The sequence below is a fragment of the Nomascus leucogenys genome, chromosome 5 (assembly GCF_006542625.1).
Source record: "Nomascus leucogenys isolate Asia chromosome 5, Asia_NLE_v1, whole genome shotgun sequence".
NCBI classification, from domain to species: Eukaryota; Metazoa; Chordata; class Mammalia; order Primates; family Hylobatidae; genus Nomascus; species Nomascus leucogenys.
The window spans coordinates 12,732,299-12,747,111 of NC_044385.1; the positions used below are offsets into that span (position 1 = coordinate 12,732,299).

General features: G+C 45.0%; 1 protein-coding gene across 3 annotated transcripts in view; it reads right to left on the bottom strand.

Moving 5' to 3' along the window:
* TBCE (tubulin folding cofactor E) overlaps nt 1-14,813 on the bottom strand; it is a 77,289-nt gene that overhangs the window by 34,793 nt on the left and 27,683 nt on the right. The window lies entirely within an intron of this gene.

The window sequence follows — 14,813 nt, forward strand, 5'->3', positions numbered from 1 at the left end:
AAAAGAAGAAACTGAACTCTATAAATTGATCAAAATTGTATTATAAACACTATTTCAGCTTACGATCATTACTTTTTTTTTTTTTTTTGAGACAGAATCTCACTCTATTGCCCAGACTGGAGTGCAGTGGCACGATCTTGACTCACTACAACCTCCACCTCCTGGGTTCAAGCAATTCTCCTGCCTCAGCCTCCCAATTAGCTGGGACTACAGGCATGCGCCACTACGCCCAGGCTAATTTTTGTATTTTTAGGAGAGACAGGGTTTCACCATGTTGGCCAGGCTGGTCTTGAACTTCTGACCTTAAGTGATCCTCCCACCTTGACCTCCCAAAGTGCTGGGATTACAGGCGTGAGGCACCACATCTAATTTTTTTTTTTTTTTTTTTAAAGAAAGGGGGTCTCGCTCTGTCACCTCAGTGAGAGTGCAGTGACACAACCATAACTAACTGCAGCCTCCAATTCCCAGGGCTCAGGCAATGCTCCCTCTTCAGTCTCCCACGTAGCTAGGACTACAGGTACAAGCAACCATGTCCAGCTAACACTTTTTGTATTTTTTTTAAGAGACAACATCTCACTATGTTGCCCAGACAACAACCATTAACTCTTAAAGAAAGAAATCAGACCTTTTTAGAAGTCACCAGAATTTTGGCCAGGCATGGTTGCTCATGCCTATAATTCCAGCACTTTGGGAGGCTGAAAAGGGCGGATCACCTGAGGTCGGGAATTCGAGATCAGCCTGACCAACATGGAGAAGCCCCATCTCTACTAAAAATCAAAATTAGCTGGGTATGGTGGCGCATGCCTGTAATCCCAGCTATGCGGGAGGCTGAGGCAGGAGAATCACTTAAACCCGGGAGGCGGAGGTTGCAGTGAGCCAAGATCACGCCATTGCACTCCAGCCTGGGCAACAAGAGCAAAATTCCATCTCAAAAAAAAAAAAAAAGTCACCATAATTGAAAAGGATGAAAACTAATATTTGTGATAAATTTTGTTAACATAAACATACATACAGTTTTTTCTAAGATGTGGGTTCACAGGGATGATCAGATTCTAAAAGGAACTTGTGATCCCAAAAAGTTAAAACCAATCCCCAACCTGGCAAGAATTGGCCAGGAGGGAGTTAGAAACTTAGAGAGTGTGGGCCAGGTGCGGTAGCTCACCCCTATAATCCTAGCATTTTGGGAGGCTGAGGCGGGCAGATCACCTAAAGTCAGGAGTTTGAGACCAGCCTGGTCAACATGGTGAAACCCTGTCTCTATTAAAAATACAAAAATTAGGCCGGGCGCGGTGGCTCACGCTTGTAATCCCAGCACTTTGGGAGGCCGAGGCGGGCGGATCACGAGGTCAGAATATCGAGACCATGGTGAAACCCCGTCTCTACTAAAAATACAAAAAATTAGCCGGGCGTGGTGGCGGGCGCCTGTAGTCCCAGCTACTCGGAGAGGCTGAGGCAGGAGAATGGCGTGAACCCGGGAGGCGGAGCTTGCAGTGAGCCGAGATTGCGCCACTGCACTCCAGCCTGGGCGACAGAGCGAGACTCCGTCTCCAAAAAAAAAAAAAAAAAAAAAAAAAAAATACAAAAATTAGCTGGGCATGGTTGCTTGTGCCTGGAGTTTCACTACTTGGAAGTATGAGGCAAGAGAATCGCTTGAGCCGGGGAGGTTAAGGTTGCAATGAGCTGAGATCACATCATTGCACTCTAGCCTGGGCAATAGATGGAAACGAGGGGAGGGAAGGAGAAGGGAAGGAGAGGGGATGGGAGGGGAGGGAAAGGGGAGGGGAGGGGAGGGGAGGGGAAGGGGAAGGGAAGGGGCGGGGAGGGGAAGGGGAACGGAGGGGGAGGGGAAGGGAAGGGAAGGGGAGTGGAAGGGAAGGGGAGGGAAGGGAAGGGGAGGGAAGGGGGAGGGGAAGGGAAGGGGAGGGAAGGGGGAGGGGAAGGGAAGGGAAGGGGAGTGGAAGGGAAGGGGAGGGAACGGAAGGGGAGGGAAGGGAAGGGGAGGGAAGGGGGGGGGAAGGGGAGGGGGGGAGGGGAGGGGAGGGAAGGGGAGGGGAGGGAAGGGGAAGGGGAGGGGAGGAGAAGGGGAGGGGGGAAGGGGAGGGGAGGGAAGGGGAGGGAGGGAAGGGGAGGGGAGGGGAGGGGGGGGGGGGGGGGGGGGGGGGGGGGGGGAGGGGAAGGGGAGGGGGGAAGGGAGGGGAAGGGGAGGGGAGACGAGGAGAAGGGGAGGGAGGGGAGGGGAGGGGGGGAAGGGGAGGGGGGAAAGGGAAGGGGACGGGAGGGAAAGGGAAGGGGAGGGAAGGGAGGGGGGAAGGGAAGGGAGGGGAAGGGAGGGGGAAGGGGAGGGAGGGAAGGGAAGGGAGGGGAAGGGGAAGGGAAGGGAGGGGAAGGGGAAGGGGAGGGAGGGGAGGGGAAGGGAAGGGAAGGGGAAGGGGAGGGGAAGGGGAGGGGAGGAAGGGAGGGAAGGGGAGGGAGGAAGGGGAAGGGGAGGGAGGGGAGGGGAAGGGAGGGGAAGGGGAGGGAAGGGAAGAGGAAGGGGAGGGGAGGGGAGGGGAAGGGGAAGGGAGGGAAGGGGAGGGGAAGAGGATGGGAGGGGGAAGGGGATGGGAGGGAGGGGAGGGGGAAGGGGATGGGAGGGGAGGGGAGGGGAGGGAAGGGAAACTTGAAGAGTGTGGTGTCCTGGAAGCCAATGAAGAAAGTCAACAACCATGTCCAATGCTAAAACCAGGTCAGGTAAGGTGACAGCTGAGGCCTGGCCACTGAATCCAGCAACATGACATAACCTTTCCTATGAGCAGTCTGGGTGGGGCAATAGGGCAAAGCCCAGCGGGGGTGAGTTCCAAAGACTGGGAGGCAAGTGAGCACAGCCTACCCTTGTTCTGAAGGGGCACAGGGGTCAAAGGAGGGAGATTGCTTAAGACAGGAGAAAGGCCGGGCGCGGTGGCTCACGCCTGTAATCCCAGCACTTTGGGAGGCTAAGGCGGGCGGATCACGAGGTCAGGAGATCGAGACCATCCTGGCTAACATGGTGAAACCCCGTCTCTACTAAAAATACAAAAAATCAGCCGGGCGTGGTGGCGGGCGCCTGTAGTCCCAGCTACTCGGGAGGCTGAGGCAGGAGAATGGCGTGAACCCGGCAGGCGGGGCTTGCAGTGAGCCGAGATCGCACCACTGCACTCCAGGCTGGGCAACAGAGCGAGACTCCGTCTCAAAAAAAAAGAAAAAAAAAAGACAGGAGAAAATATCCACCTTATATGTTGATGAAATTAATTCAGTGGAATAGGGGGAAGCTGATTATGCAGGAAATTAAATTCTCTTTTGTAGCAAAATTAAGTCCCATATCTCTCTCATGGCTTATACACACACATCAGTGGTTTGTTTCTGTAAGTTAAACGTATCTCTTAAGTTACAAGCCTAGTTTACTGGCTGCTCTGCCTATGGAGTAGCCATTCTTTATTCCTTTACTTTCTTAATAAACTTGCTTTCACTTTACTCTATGGATTCCCCTCAAATTCTTTCCTTTGCAAGATCCTAGAACCCTCTCTTGGGGTCTAGATCAGGACCCCTTTCCAGTAACATCTTTCTGGCAAACCACAGAAAGGAGGATACTAAGGAGACCCGCCCCCCAACCCAAAGGAAATAGTCTGCAGCACTGACTGGGTGACCTTGGGACACAATTGGAGAAACTGGTTATTTTACCAAGGCTTTAACTGGGATGGTGTGCGTTCCTTTAAGGAATCAAACTTGACTTAAAGAGCCAATAAAAGCCACTTGGGAAAACTGGCCTCATTCCTTGTCTACACAGTTTCTGACCTGTGTCCCACAGGCCTATGGAAGACAAGAGAATGATCCCACTTACTCCTGTGAACCAACCAGTGATCTCTGGCTGCTGCTCAGAAGAAACAAGAGTGATGGGTAATGTTATTCTAATTCTGGGCACATACTGGAATTGGCTAGTGACTCCTTATTAGCTTGATTTCAACAATTGCCCAGTTCATGGAAAACTTTCTAATTTAGTTTACTAGGGATAATTTTACTTTATTTTGCTGTTGTGGAATATATTGCTGTGATTATACTCTTTGTGTAGAAATGCAGGATAAGCTTACTAAATGTTTTCTTAAACTGAACACTTATTAATCTTCCAGATATCACCTTTTGTCAGAACTCAAGAGTTATGAATGGCTTTCGCCATACCAACGCTTTCGAACTGAGCTCCTCTCTACCCTGAATGCAAGAGACCCAACAGCTAGGCAGGAATATCATCACCCCTGTTCAGCATAAAGAAGTTACAGAAGGTGGATCTTCATCCCTCTGCAGCCCTTAGGATTAAGAGTTCTCTTGTAAAAGGGAGGGGGGAAATATGTCAGAGACGTTTGAACCAGAGCAACTCCATCTTGAATAGGGGCTGGGTAAAATAAGGCTGAGACCTACCAGGCTGCATTCCAGACTGTTAGGCATTCTAAGTCTCAGGATGAAATAGGAGGTCGGTACAAGATACAGGTCATTAAAGACCTTGCTGATGAAACAGCATGCAGTAAAGAAGCCAGCTAAAACCCACCAAAACCAAGATGGAGATGAGAGTGACCTCTGGTCATCCTCACTGCTACACTCCAACCAGCGCCATGACAGTTTACAAATGCCATGGCAACGTCAGGAAATTACCCTACAAGGTCTTAAAAGGGGGGCATGAATAATCCACCCCTTGTTTAGCATATACTCAAGAAATAACCATAAAAATGGGCACCCAGCAGTCCTCGGGACTGTTCTGCCTATGGAGTAGCCATTCGTTATTCCTTTATTGTAAGTTTTTTTGGAGATGGAGTCTCACTCTGTTGCCCAGGCTGGAGTGCAGTGGGGTGATCTTGGCTCACTGCAACCTCAGCCTCCCGGGTTGAAGCAATTCTCCTGCCTCAGCCTCCTGAGTAGCTGGGATTACCAGCGTGCAGCACCATGCCGGATAATTTTTGTTTTGTTTTGTTTTTGTTTTTGTTTTTTTGAGACAGAGGCTCACTCTGTCACTCAGGCTGGAGTGCAGTGGCACGATCTCGGGTCACTGCAATCTCCGCCCCCCAGGTTCATGCCATTCTCCTGCCTCAGCCTCCCAAGTAGCTGGAACTACAGGTGCCCGCCACCACGCCTGGCTAATTTTTTGTATTTTTAGTACAGACGGGGTTTCACCATGTTAGATAGGATGGTCTCGATCTCCTGACCTCATGATCCACCTGCCTCAGCCTCCCAAAGTGCGGGGATTACAGGCGTGAGCCACCACACCCAGCCTAATTTTTGTATTTTTACTAGAGAAAAGGTCTCACCATATTGGCCTGGCTGGTCTCGAACTCTTGACCTCAGGTTATCTACCTGCCTTGGCCTCCCAAAGTGCTGGAATTACAAGCGTGAGCCACTACGCCTGGCCCCTTTACTTTCTTAATAAACTTGCTTTCTCCTAAAAAATGCTAGTTAACATACATGTTCTTAAAACCAGGGGTGGGGATGGGGGAACAGGGATGGAGGCAATACAAACACAAACCAGGGTTCAACTCCTGGCTGCATTACTTACTAGCTATGTGACCTCAGGCAGGTGAATTTATACCTCAACCTAAATTACCTCATCTATAAAGCCCTCTCAAATGAGGTTATTTATAAAGATTAAATAAGCCATCTACTTTATTACCTGGCACAAGCACTAACTACCCTTTATGTACAGTTACTGCATCTGATATAATACTACTAAAAATAAACTGGCCAGGTGTGGCAGCTCACTTCAGGAAGCCAAGGCTGGAGGATCCCTTGAGGCCAGGAGTTTGAGACCAGCCTGGGCAACACAGCGAGACCCCATCTCTACAAAAAAAATTTAAACATTAGCCAGCCATGGTGGTGTGCACCTATAGTCCCAGCTACTCAGGAGGCTGAGGCAAGAAGATCATTTGAGTCTAGGAGTTCACGGCTCCAGTGAGCTAGGATTGCACAATGCCACTCCAGTCTGGGCAACACAGTGAGACCCTGTCTCAGATTAAAAAAAAAAAAAAAAAAAAACTCACACCTATAATCCCAGCACTTTGGGAGGCCAAGGTGGGTGGATCACTTGAGGTCAGGAGTTCAAGACCAGACTGGCCATCATGGTGAAACCCCGTCTGTACTAAAAACACAAAAAATTGGCCGGGCGTGGTGGCAGGTGCCTGTAATCCCAGTTACTCGGGAGGCTGAGGCAGGAGAATCACTTGAACCCGGGAGGCAGAGGTTGTGGTGAGCGAGATTGCACCACTGCACTCCAGCCTGGGCAACAAAAGTGAAACTACGTCTAAAACAAACAAACAAAAAAACCCACATATTTTGAAATACTGAGATAACTCAAATGCCGTACTCTCTAAACCTAACCAATGGCTCTCAAACTTGTTCAGACAAGCTCCTGACCATATCTATACCATCAATAATGACATAATTTCATCATACGAAGTATGTAAATTTACTAGCAGAAAATATAAATATATACAAGATAAAGTCACATAAATCTCCAGTATAAAGTTGTTACCTGTTTCAAGTACCTATTGCTGCATAAAAACTCCCCAAAGCACAGTGGCTTAAAACATTCAGGTCATACTTGGAACAGTTCTGTGGGTCAGCTTTGCTGAGCTTTGTTGTTCTGATTCATGTGTTGTCAGCTGTGTTCACCCATGTGACTGCATTCAGTTGGGAGCTGGCTGAGGCTGAACCATCCAAGATGGCTCAACTCAGATTATCGGCACCTGGGTGAAGGTAGCTGGAATGACTAAGGTCTGGCTGGACCCCTGTTCCCAACAAGGTTAGACTTCTCAGGTGATAACTGGTTTCCAAGAGAGTGAAAACAGAACCTGCAAGGCCTCTTAAAGGCTAATCCTAGAACTACTGATACAACATCATTGCACTTATTTACCAGAGCATGTCATGGGCCAGCTTAGACTCAGAGAAAGAGGAAATAGACTCCACCTCTTCATGGGAGAAGCGGCATGCATGAATAAGGATGGGAAGCATTACTGGCAGTCATCTTTGGTGACAATATACCACACCTACCCCTCCCCACCAAAAAACGGATGCCACATTGGGCAAGCTTAGATGTGTCCATCTAGCCACCCAGGCCCAGCAGTTTCACCTCCATGAACAGGACAAGGCTAAGTTTAGGGGAAGGCAAGGGACACCCTCTGCCCCATGCTAACATGGGCTCAAAGGAGGGTGACCTGGCCTAGGTGAGGTAAAGAGCAAGATCTTAGCATCCCCCACCACAGAACTTGCCATCTGGATTCACGCAGGCCACATGTGCACAGCAAAGACAACCACACCTGAACTCCTTCAAGTCACAGATTTCAAAGTGGGGAGGAACAAAACAAATGATTATTTTTAAATTTGTGAGCAAAAACTTGCAACATGTACGGTATGCAGCAATAGCTGAGACAGATGAGGAAGGTGGATCGTTACTTTCACTAACCTCTTTTCAAAATTCAACATTATCTTTACTCATAAATTCAGGCAACAAACTAGAGCAAGATTTACAGCATTTTGTCACCAATGGAAATCAAAGATATTTTCCTATTACTTTACACTTGTGGCAGATATTTTTTAAAAGATCACTTATTCTCATGATTGCTTCAAAATTCAGTAGTTATTAGACCCACTGGTAGATCTTATCATTTAATGTTACTTAATAAAAACATATATTACTGTATCAATTTTTCCCATGCATATTCTCCTACGTATATATCAATTTTTAAAAAATATTTTGATTACTATATTTCAGTGTAACTATTTCCTTTGTAATATATTTATTTCCTGCTTTTAAAAGTATTATTTTATGCCTGCCAAAAGGATCCATAGCACAACAAAAGTCCCTGATCTTGAGTATATTCTGAAAAGACGTAGAATCTGAGCTGGGTCTTTAAGGATGAATAGGAGTTTGGTGAAAAAAAAAAAAAGCAGCTATACTTTTGTCCCACCATAGGCATCAAACAGGATCCTACATAAAAATACCCACAAAAACAAAAAATAGCAGAGCAAAAGCAGCGCTACTGAAAATAAAACATTTATGAAAGCTGTAACATTTTAAATACGATTTTATGGTTTAAACAGAGGTGTGTTTTCTGAAGGCAATTACAAAGATCACTTCTAGGTGATCTCTTTTTTTTATTTACATTTTTGGTAGAGATGGGGTCTCACTATGTTGACCAGGCTGGTCTCAAACTCCTGGCCCAAGTGATCCTTCCGCCTAGGCCTCCCATAGTGCTGGGATTACAGGCTTAAGCCACTGTGCCCGGCCTCCTTTAATTTTCTAATATGGCGACATGCAAATAGATCTTGTGTTTACTATCAATTAATTATTAATGTTAAACACTTTATGTGTAAGAAGGTGAAATAAATCCTCAGGCATGTTACTAGGTGTTAGAAAAATAGCTCCAGACAATTTGTATTTGTTTGCTTATGTACCTGAATCTATGTAAATGTGTACAAATAAGTTTTGCATCTAATAAATTGTTTCTAGAGTCTCATTAATAAAATAGATTTTGTTTTATGAAATAGTGAGATCTGAAATTTTAGAAATTAAATTTCATACTGAAATAAAATTTATGAAATAGTATTGGTTTTCCTTAGAGGAGTAACATGGGGGTGGTGGAACTAGAAACAGAAAAATTTATTTTTCAAACATTATTTGATTTCAGTGAAAAAGTGTAAAAGCTCAACTAATACCTTTATAATAATGATAAATGAGAAAACAATGCAAAACAAAAATACCATGGTTTGCATTTCTGTCCTAAATTTACACTTTTTATTTATTTGTTTATTTATTTTTGAGATGGAGTCTCACTCTGTCACCTAGGTTGGAGTGCAGTGGCATGACCTCAGCTCACTGCAACCTCTGTCTCCTGGGTTCAAGTGATTCTCGTGCCTCAGCCTCCCAAGTAGCTGGAATTACGGGCGCCCACCACCACACCTGGCTAAGTTTTGCATTTTTAGTAGACACGGGGTTTCGTCATGTTGGACAGGCTGGTCTCGAACTCCTGACCTCAAGTGATCCGCCCACCTCGGCTTCCCAAAGTGCTGGGATTACAGGCATGAGCCATGGCGCCAGGCCCTAAATCTACACTTTTTAAAGCAGTGGTAATAAACAAGTTTTAAAACCATGGTAAAAAACAAGAAGTCATGAACAGATCTTTATTACTGTTGAGTTTAGTTGCAGGCAGATGAAAGGAGAGTTAGGAATGGTGTTAGGTAGTTGCAAAACGGATGCTATGCCCTTTACAGATCAAAGACTAACACTAAAGATCAATATTTTCTGGGACATTTCCAGCAGGTTTCTCAGAAAACAAAACAGCCTCAACAAATAATGAAAAATCCTAGCTGAATGGGTGCCCATCAATAACAACAAATCTGCAAGAGGTAAACTGTAATAATTTACATAGACTCCACTGAGATTCTAGATTAATATATTAAGAAACTGTATCCAAACACTGAAATTCTAAACCATGTCTAAAGAGAAAAATGTTGGTGAGGAGGAGAATACAGGGAGGGGTGTCCAGAAACGTTTCTCTTGGAAGCATTTGGCCTGTTCAGATTCCTTCCTCCTTCTGCCTACCAATTAAACATCCTGCTGGTAAAATCATCATCCTGACCCATGGCCCTTGTGGAAACAGGATGTGCTCATAAAACCCAGTTATCAAGATTCATTCTGTCCTATGTCCCCATCAAGATTGCCAGATAGAATCAAAGATGCTCAGTTAAGCTTGTATTTCAGATAAACAGCAAATCATTTTTAAGTAAGTATGCCCCCATGCATGTCTCATACTTACACTAAAAAAAAAAAAAAAAAAAAAAAAAAAAAAAAAAAAGATTTGCTGTTTATCTGAAATCTAAAGTTCACTATGCATTTGGTATTTTTGTTTGCTGAATCTGGCAATACTACACAAAGGTAAAGGGTCCCCAACAGACTCCCAAACTTCCACAGTAAGCTTCTTTCTTGTTGGAGCTTTGGACACAAGTTACTAGAAAAGGCCAGGTCTCTGGGGAGTTTCTAATAAATACTGTTGATCTTGATACCCTGTTTGTTTCAGGAATGTTTAGTGTTCGGCAAGGTTGCATAACTAGCTGTTCATCATGAGAGGAGAACTCAGCTTTCCTGCAGTGTTCAGCGCTGTAATATCTAAAGAGCTGACCCAGTGAGGTTGTTTTCCTGTGAGTAAAGCAGTGCAGTAGATAAGCACCTTGCTGTAGACTGCTCTTTTTGTTTGCTTCTCTAATCAGCTGAATTTAATATTCATCTCAACTGCTTTTGCATTGACACAATTATGATTTTGCTCTGATTCAAGAAAGCCTTCCAAAAATGAAGCAGAGCTACCACCTTTTTGAACAGAGATGCGCCTTGCCCACATACTATCATTACATTTCCTGATTAAAAAAAAAAAAAAAATCTTCGAACACTTTACACCATACCAAGAGAATATTTTATACCAATCCATTAATGCTCAGCCAAGATCCTCAAAACACTTTACAACAGGCTTAGGACACACGAAAGATGAATAAATCAAGGGCTTTCTTTTTTTAGTTTAATTTTTAATTTTTGTGGGTACATACAATATTTTGATACAGGCACACATGTGTAACAATCACATCAGGGTGAATAGGGTATCCGTCACCTCAAACATTTATCCTTTATTTCTAGGGCTTTGTTTCTTAAATTGTCAACCATCCATTTCCTAAGATGTCCATTATCACAGACACAGGCTGGAACAGCACGTCCTCTCTGGTGCTAAGTATTAAAGTTAGATTCTGCTCCCTGGTGTTGAAGAAAAGTCACATTTTAAGATTTCTCACCAGAAAAGAGAACTTCCATCATTGCTTGGAAACAGAAGCACTGAAATAAAAGGTGAGTGGGCAGAATACTGACACACACAGCTCTGTTCAGAGCATACTCTGTGGTTTAGGTTGAAAGAAAAAAAAAACTGAAAACCACTCTGCTGTCTAGGGACAAGGTAAAGAGGACTTCAGGGTTACTCAGCATATTTGAACCCCTCAACTACCCCAAAAGACAAGAAGTAGAGAGCAGGAGCACCTAGGAAGGACACGGGTGACTGGCGCATGGCCATAAATCTCGGATAAATCTTGTGAAAGTTGATTACAGAAACTGGGTCATTCCTGTCATACCCAACTAAATCAGAGTCAAGGGGCCAAGGGGAAAAAGTGCTCGGGGCACACAGCACCTGCTCCAAGAATTCAGTTTATTACAAGCCCAGCTGCTGAGACTGCCTGTTGTAACCTGAAGCCAGTTTTTTTTTTTTTTTGAGACGGAGTCTCGCTCTGTCGCCCAGGCTGGAGTGCAGTGACGTGATCTCGGCTCACTGCAAGCTCTGCCTCCCGGGTTCACGCCATTCTCCTGCCTCAGCCTCCTGAGTAGCTGGGACTACAGGCACCCGCCACCACGCCCGGCTAATTTTTTTGTATTTTTAGTAGAGACGATGTTTCACCGTGTTAGCCAGGGTAGTCTTGATCTCCTGACCTCGTGATCCGCCCGCCTCTACTTCCCAAAGTGCTGGGATTACAGGCGTGAGCCACCGCACCCAGCTGAAGCCAGTTTTATTTAATAGCTACTAAAACAATCTGCCGTGACTCTAAGACTAATCTTACCCACCACTGTCACTCACCAATCAGAGGTTGATAGCCAGCTCTCCGAAACTTTACTAGTGCCAATGAACTTTCTTTCAGAACAATATGTAACATTTCTCCTTTTCATAAAATGTACTAGGCAGGGCACAGCAGATCACATCTGTAATCCCAGCAATTTGGGAGGCTGAGGCGGGAGGATCACTTGAGCCCAGGAGTTCAAGACCAGCCTGGGCAAAATAGGGAGTCTCCATCTCTACAAAAAAATCAGAAAATGAGGTGGGAGAACTGCTTGAACGTAGATGGTCCACGCCTATAATCCCAGCACTTTGGGAGGCCAAGGCAGGCAGAACACCTGAGGTCGGGAGTTCGAGACCAGCCTGACCAACATGGAGAAATCCTGTCTAAAAATACAAAATTAGCCAGGCGTGGTGGCACTTTCCTATAATCCCAGCTACTCAAAAGGCTGAGACAGGAGAATCCCTTGAACCTGGGAGACGGAGGGTGCAGTAAGGCGAGATCACGCCATTGCACTCTAGCCTGGGCAACAAGAAGCGAAACTCCGTCTCAAAAAAAAAAAAAAAAAAAAAAAGGCCGGTAGCAGTGGCTTACGCCTGTAATCCCAGCACTTTGGGAGGCCAAGGTGGGCAGATCACAAGGTCAGGAGTTCAAGACCAGTCTGGCCAATATGGTGAAACCCCGTCTCTACTAAAAATGCAAAAATTAGCCAGGTGTAGTGGCGGGCGCCTGTAGTCCCAGCTACTCAGGAGGCTGAGGCAGGAGAATTGCTTGAACGCGGTAGGCGGAGGTTGCAGTGAGCCAAGATGGCGCAACTGCACTCCAGCCTGGGCGACTGAGTGAGACTCCATCTCAAAAACAAAAAGAAAAAAATACACCTTTCTCTTTGTTCTTTGGACATACCAAAGACCATCTAATCTATGCGGATGCCCTGAACTGCAATTCTTGCTTCCCAAATAAAATGTTACATTTAGACATTCATCTACACATTTTATTTTTGACACTGTAAACCACTATTAATTGCTAATGTTACAAATATTAATTATGGGTAATAATAGCTCAGATTACTATATTCACCTTAGGTTACAAAAGAGATCAGAGAAACTAAAACATGACATGAAATCATCAAACTCTAAAGGACCAGTTAAATTCCTGTAGTCTAGACCAGTGGTTCTCCACCACTTCAGACCCAATGATCTCTTTTGTACTGCCCCATAAATATCCTGAAATGGAATTCACAGAAAACATTACCTACCCATATAATTTTTTAATGTCAACAAAGTGCCTATTTAAATTTTAAAAAGTTATTTATAATAAGATAATATGTATTTCAATTATGTAAATGTTTAGGCATGACAACACAACACTAGACGACATAATGAAGTAAGCAGTTATTCCAAGGCTAAGAATCCGAATACAGTCATGCACCACATAATGACGTGTAGGTCAACAATGGACCGCATATACTACAGTGGTCCCAGAATCACACTGGAGCTGAAAAATTCCTATCTCCTAGTGACACTGTAGCTGTCTTAATGCTGTAGTACAACATAACACTCAGGTTTGTGGTGATGCTGGTGTAAACAAGCCTACTACGCTGCCAGTCATATAAAAGTATAGCACATACAATTATGTATAGTACATAATATTTGATAATGATAATAAGTGGCTATGTTACCAGTTTAAGTGTTCGCTATACTATACTTTTTATCATTATGTTAGAGTGTACTCCTTCTATTTTTTCTCTTTTTTTTGAGACACAGTTTCACTCTGCCGACTAAACTGGAGTGCAATGGTGTGATCTCAGCTCACTGCAACCTCCGCCTCCCAGATGCAAGTGATTCTCATGCCTCAACCTTCCCAGTAGCTGGGATTACAGGTAAGTGCCACCATGCCCAGCTAATTTTTTCTGTTTTTAGTAGAGATGGGGTTTCACCATGTTGGCCAGGCTGGTCTCAAACTCTTGACCTCAGGTGATCCTCCTGCCTCAGCCTCCCAAAGTGCTGGGATTACAGGCATGAGCTTCTGCGCCCAGCAAACTCCTTGTACTTATTTTAAAAAAAAAAAAAGTTAATTGTAAACTACCCTCAAGCAGGTCCTTCAGGAGGTATCCTAGAAGAAGGCTCAGGTCCAGCACAGTGGCTCATTCCTATAATCCCAGCACTTTGGGAAGCAGAGGTGGGTGGATCACCTGAGATCAGGAGTTGGAGACCAGAATGGCCAACATGGCAAAACCTCGCCTCTACTAAAAATAAAAAAATTAACCGGGCGTGGTGACATGTGCCTGTAGTCCCAGCTACTCGGGAGACTGAGGCAGGAGAATTGCTTGAACCTGGGAGGCAGAGGTTGCAGTAAGCCAAGATCGCACCACTGCACTCCAGCCTGGGTGACGGAGCAAGACTCTGTCTCCAAAAAAAAAAAAAAGGTGCCGGGCATGGTGGCTCACGCCTATAATCCCAGCACTTTGGGAGACTGAGGAGGGTTGATCATGAGGTCAGAAGTTTGAAACCAACCTGGCCAACATGGTGAAATCCCATCTCTACTAAAAATACAAAAATTACCCAGGTGTGGTGTTGCATGCCTGTAATCTCAGCTACTCGGGAGGCTGAGGCAAGAGAATCGTTGGAACCCAGGCAGTGCAGTGAGCCGAGATCATGCCACTGCACTCCAGCCTGAGTGACAGAGCAAGAATACATCCCAAAAAAAAAAAAAAATTTAAAGTGTATAAAATAAAAAAGTTACAGGAAGCTAAGGTTAATTTATTATTAAAGAAAGAAAAAACTTCTAAGTTTAGTGCAGCCTAAGGCTACAGTGTTTCCAAAGTCTACAGTAGCGTACAAGAACGTCCCAGCCTTCACATTCACTCACCACTCACTCACTCACCCAGAGCAACTTCCAGTCCTACAAGGTCCATTCACGCTAAGTGCCCTATGCAGGCATACCATTTTCTATCTTTTTTTTTATGATGAGATCTCATTGTGTTGCCTAGGCTGGTCTTGAAACTCCGGGGCTTAAGCAATCCTAACGACTCAGCTTCCCAAGTAGCTGATACTAACAGACACATACCACCCGTACCACCTCACGCTGCTTAATTGTTTTTTTTTTTTTTTTTTGTTTTTTTGAGACGGAGTCTCACTCTGTCGCCCAGGCTGGAGTGCAGTGGCGCGATCTTAGCTCAC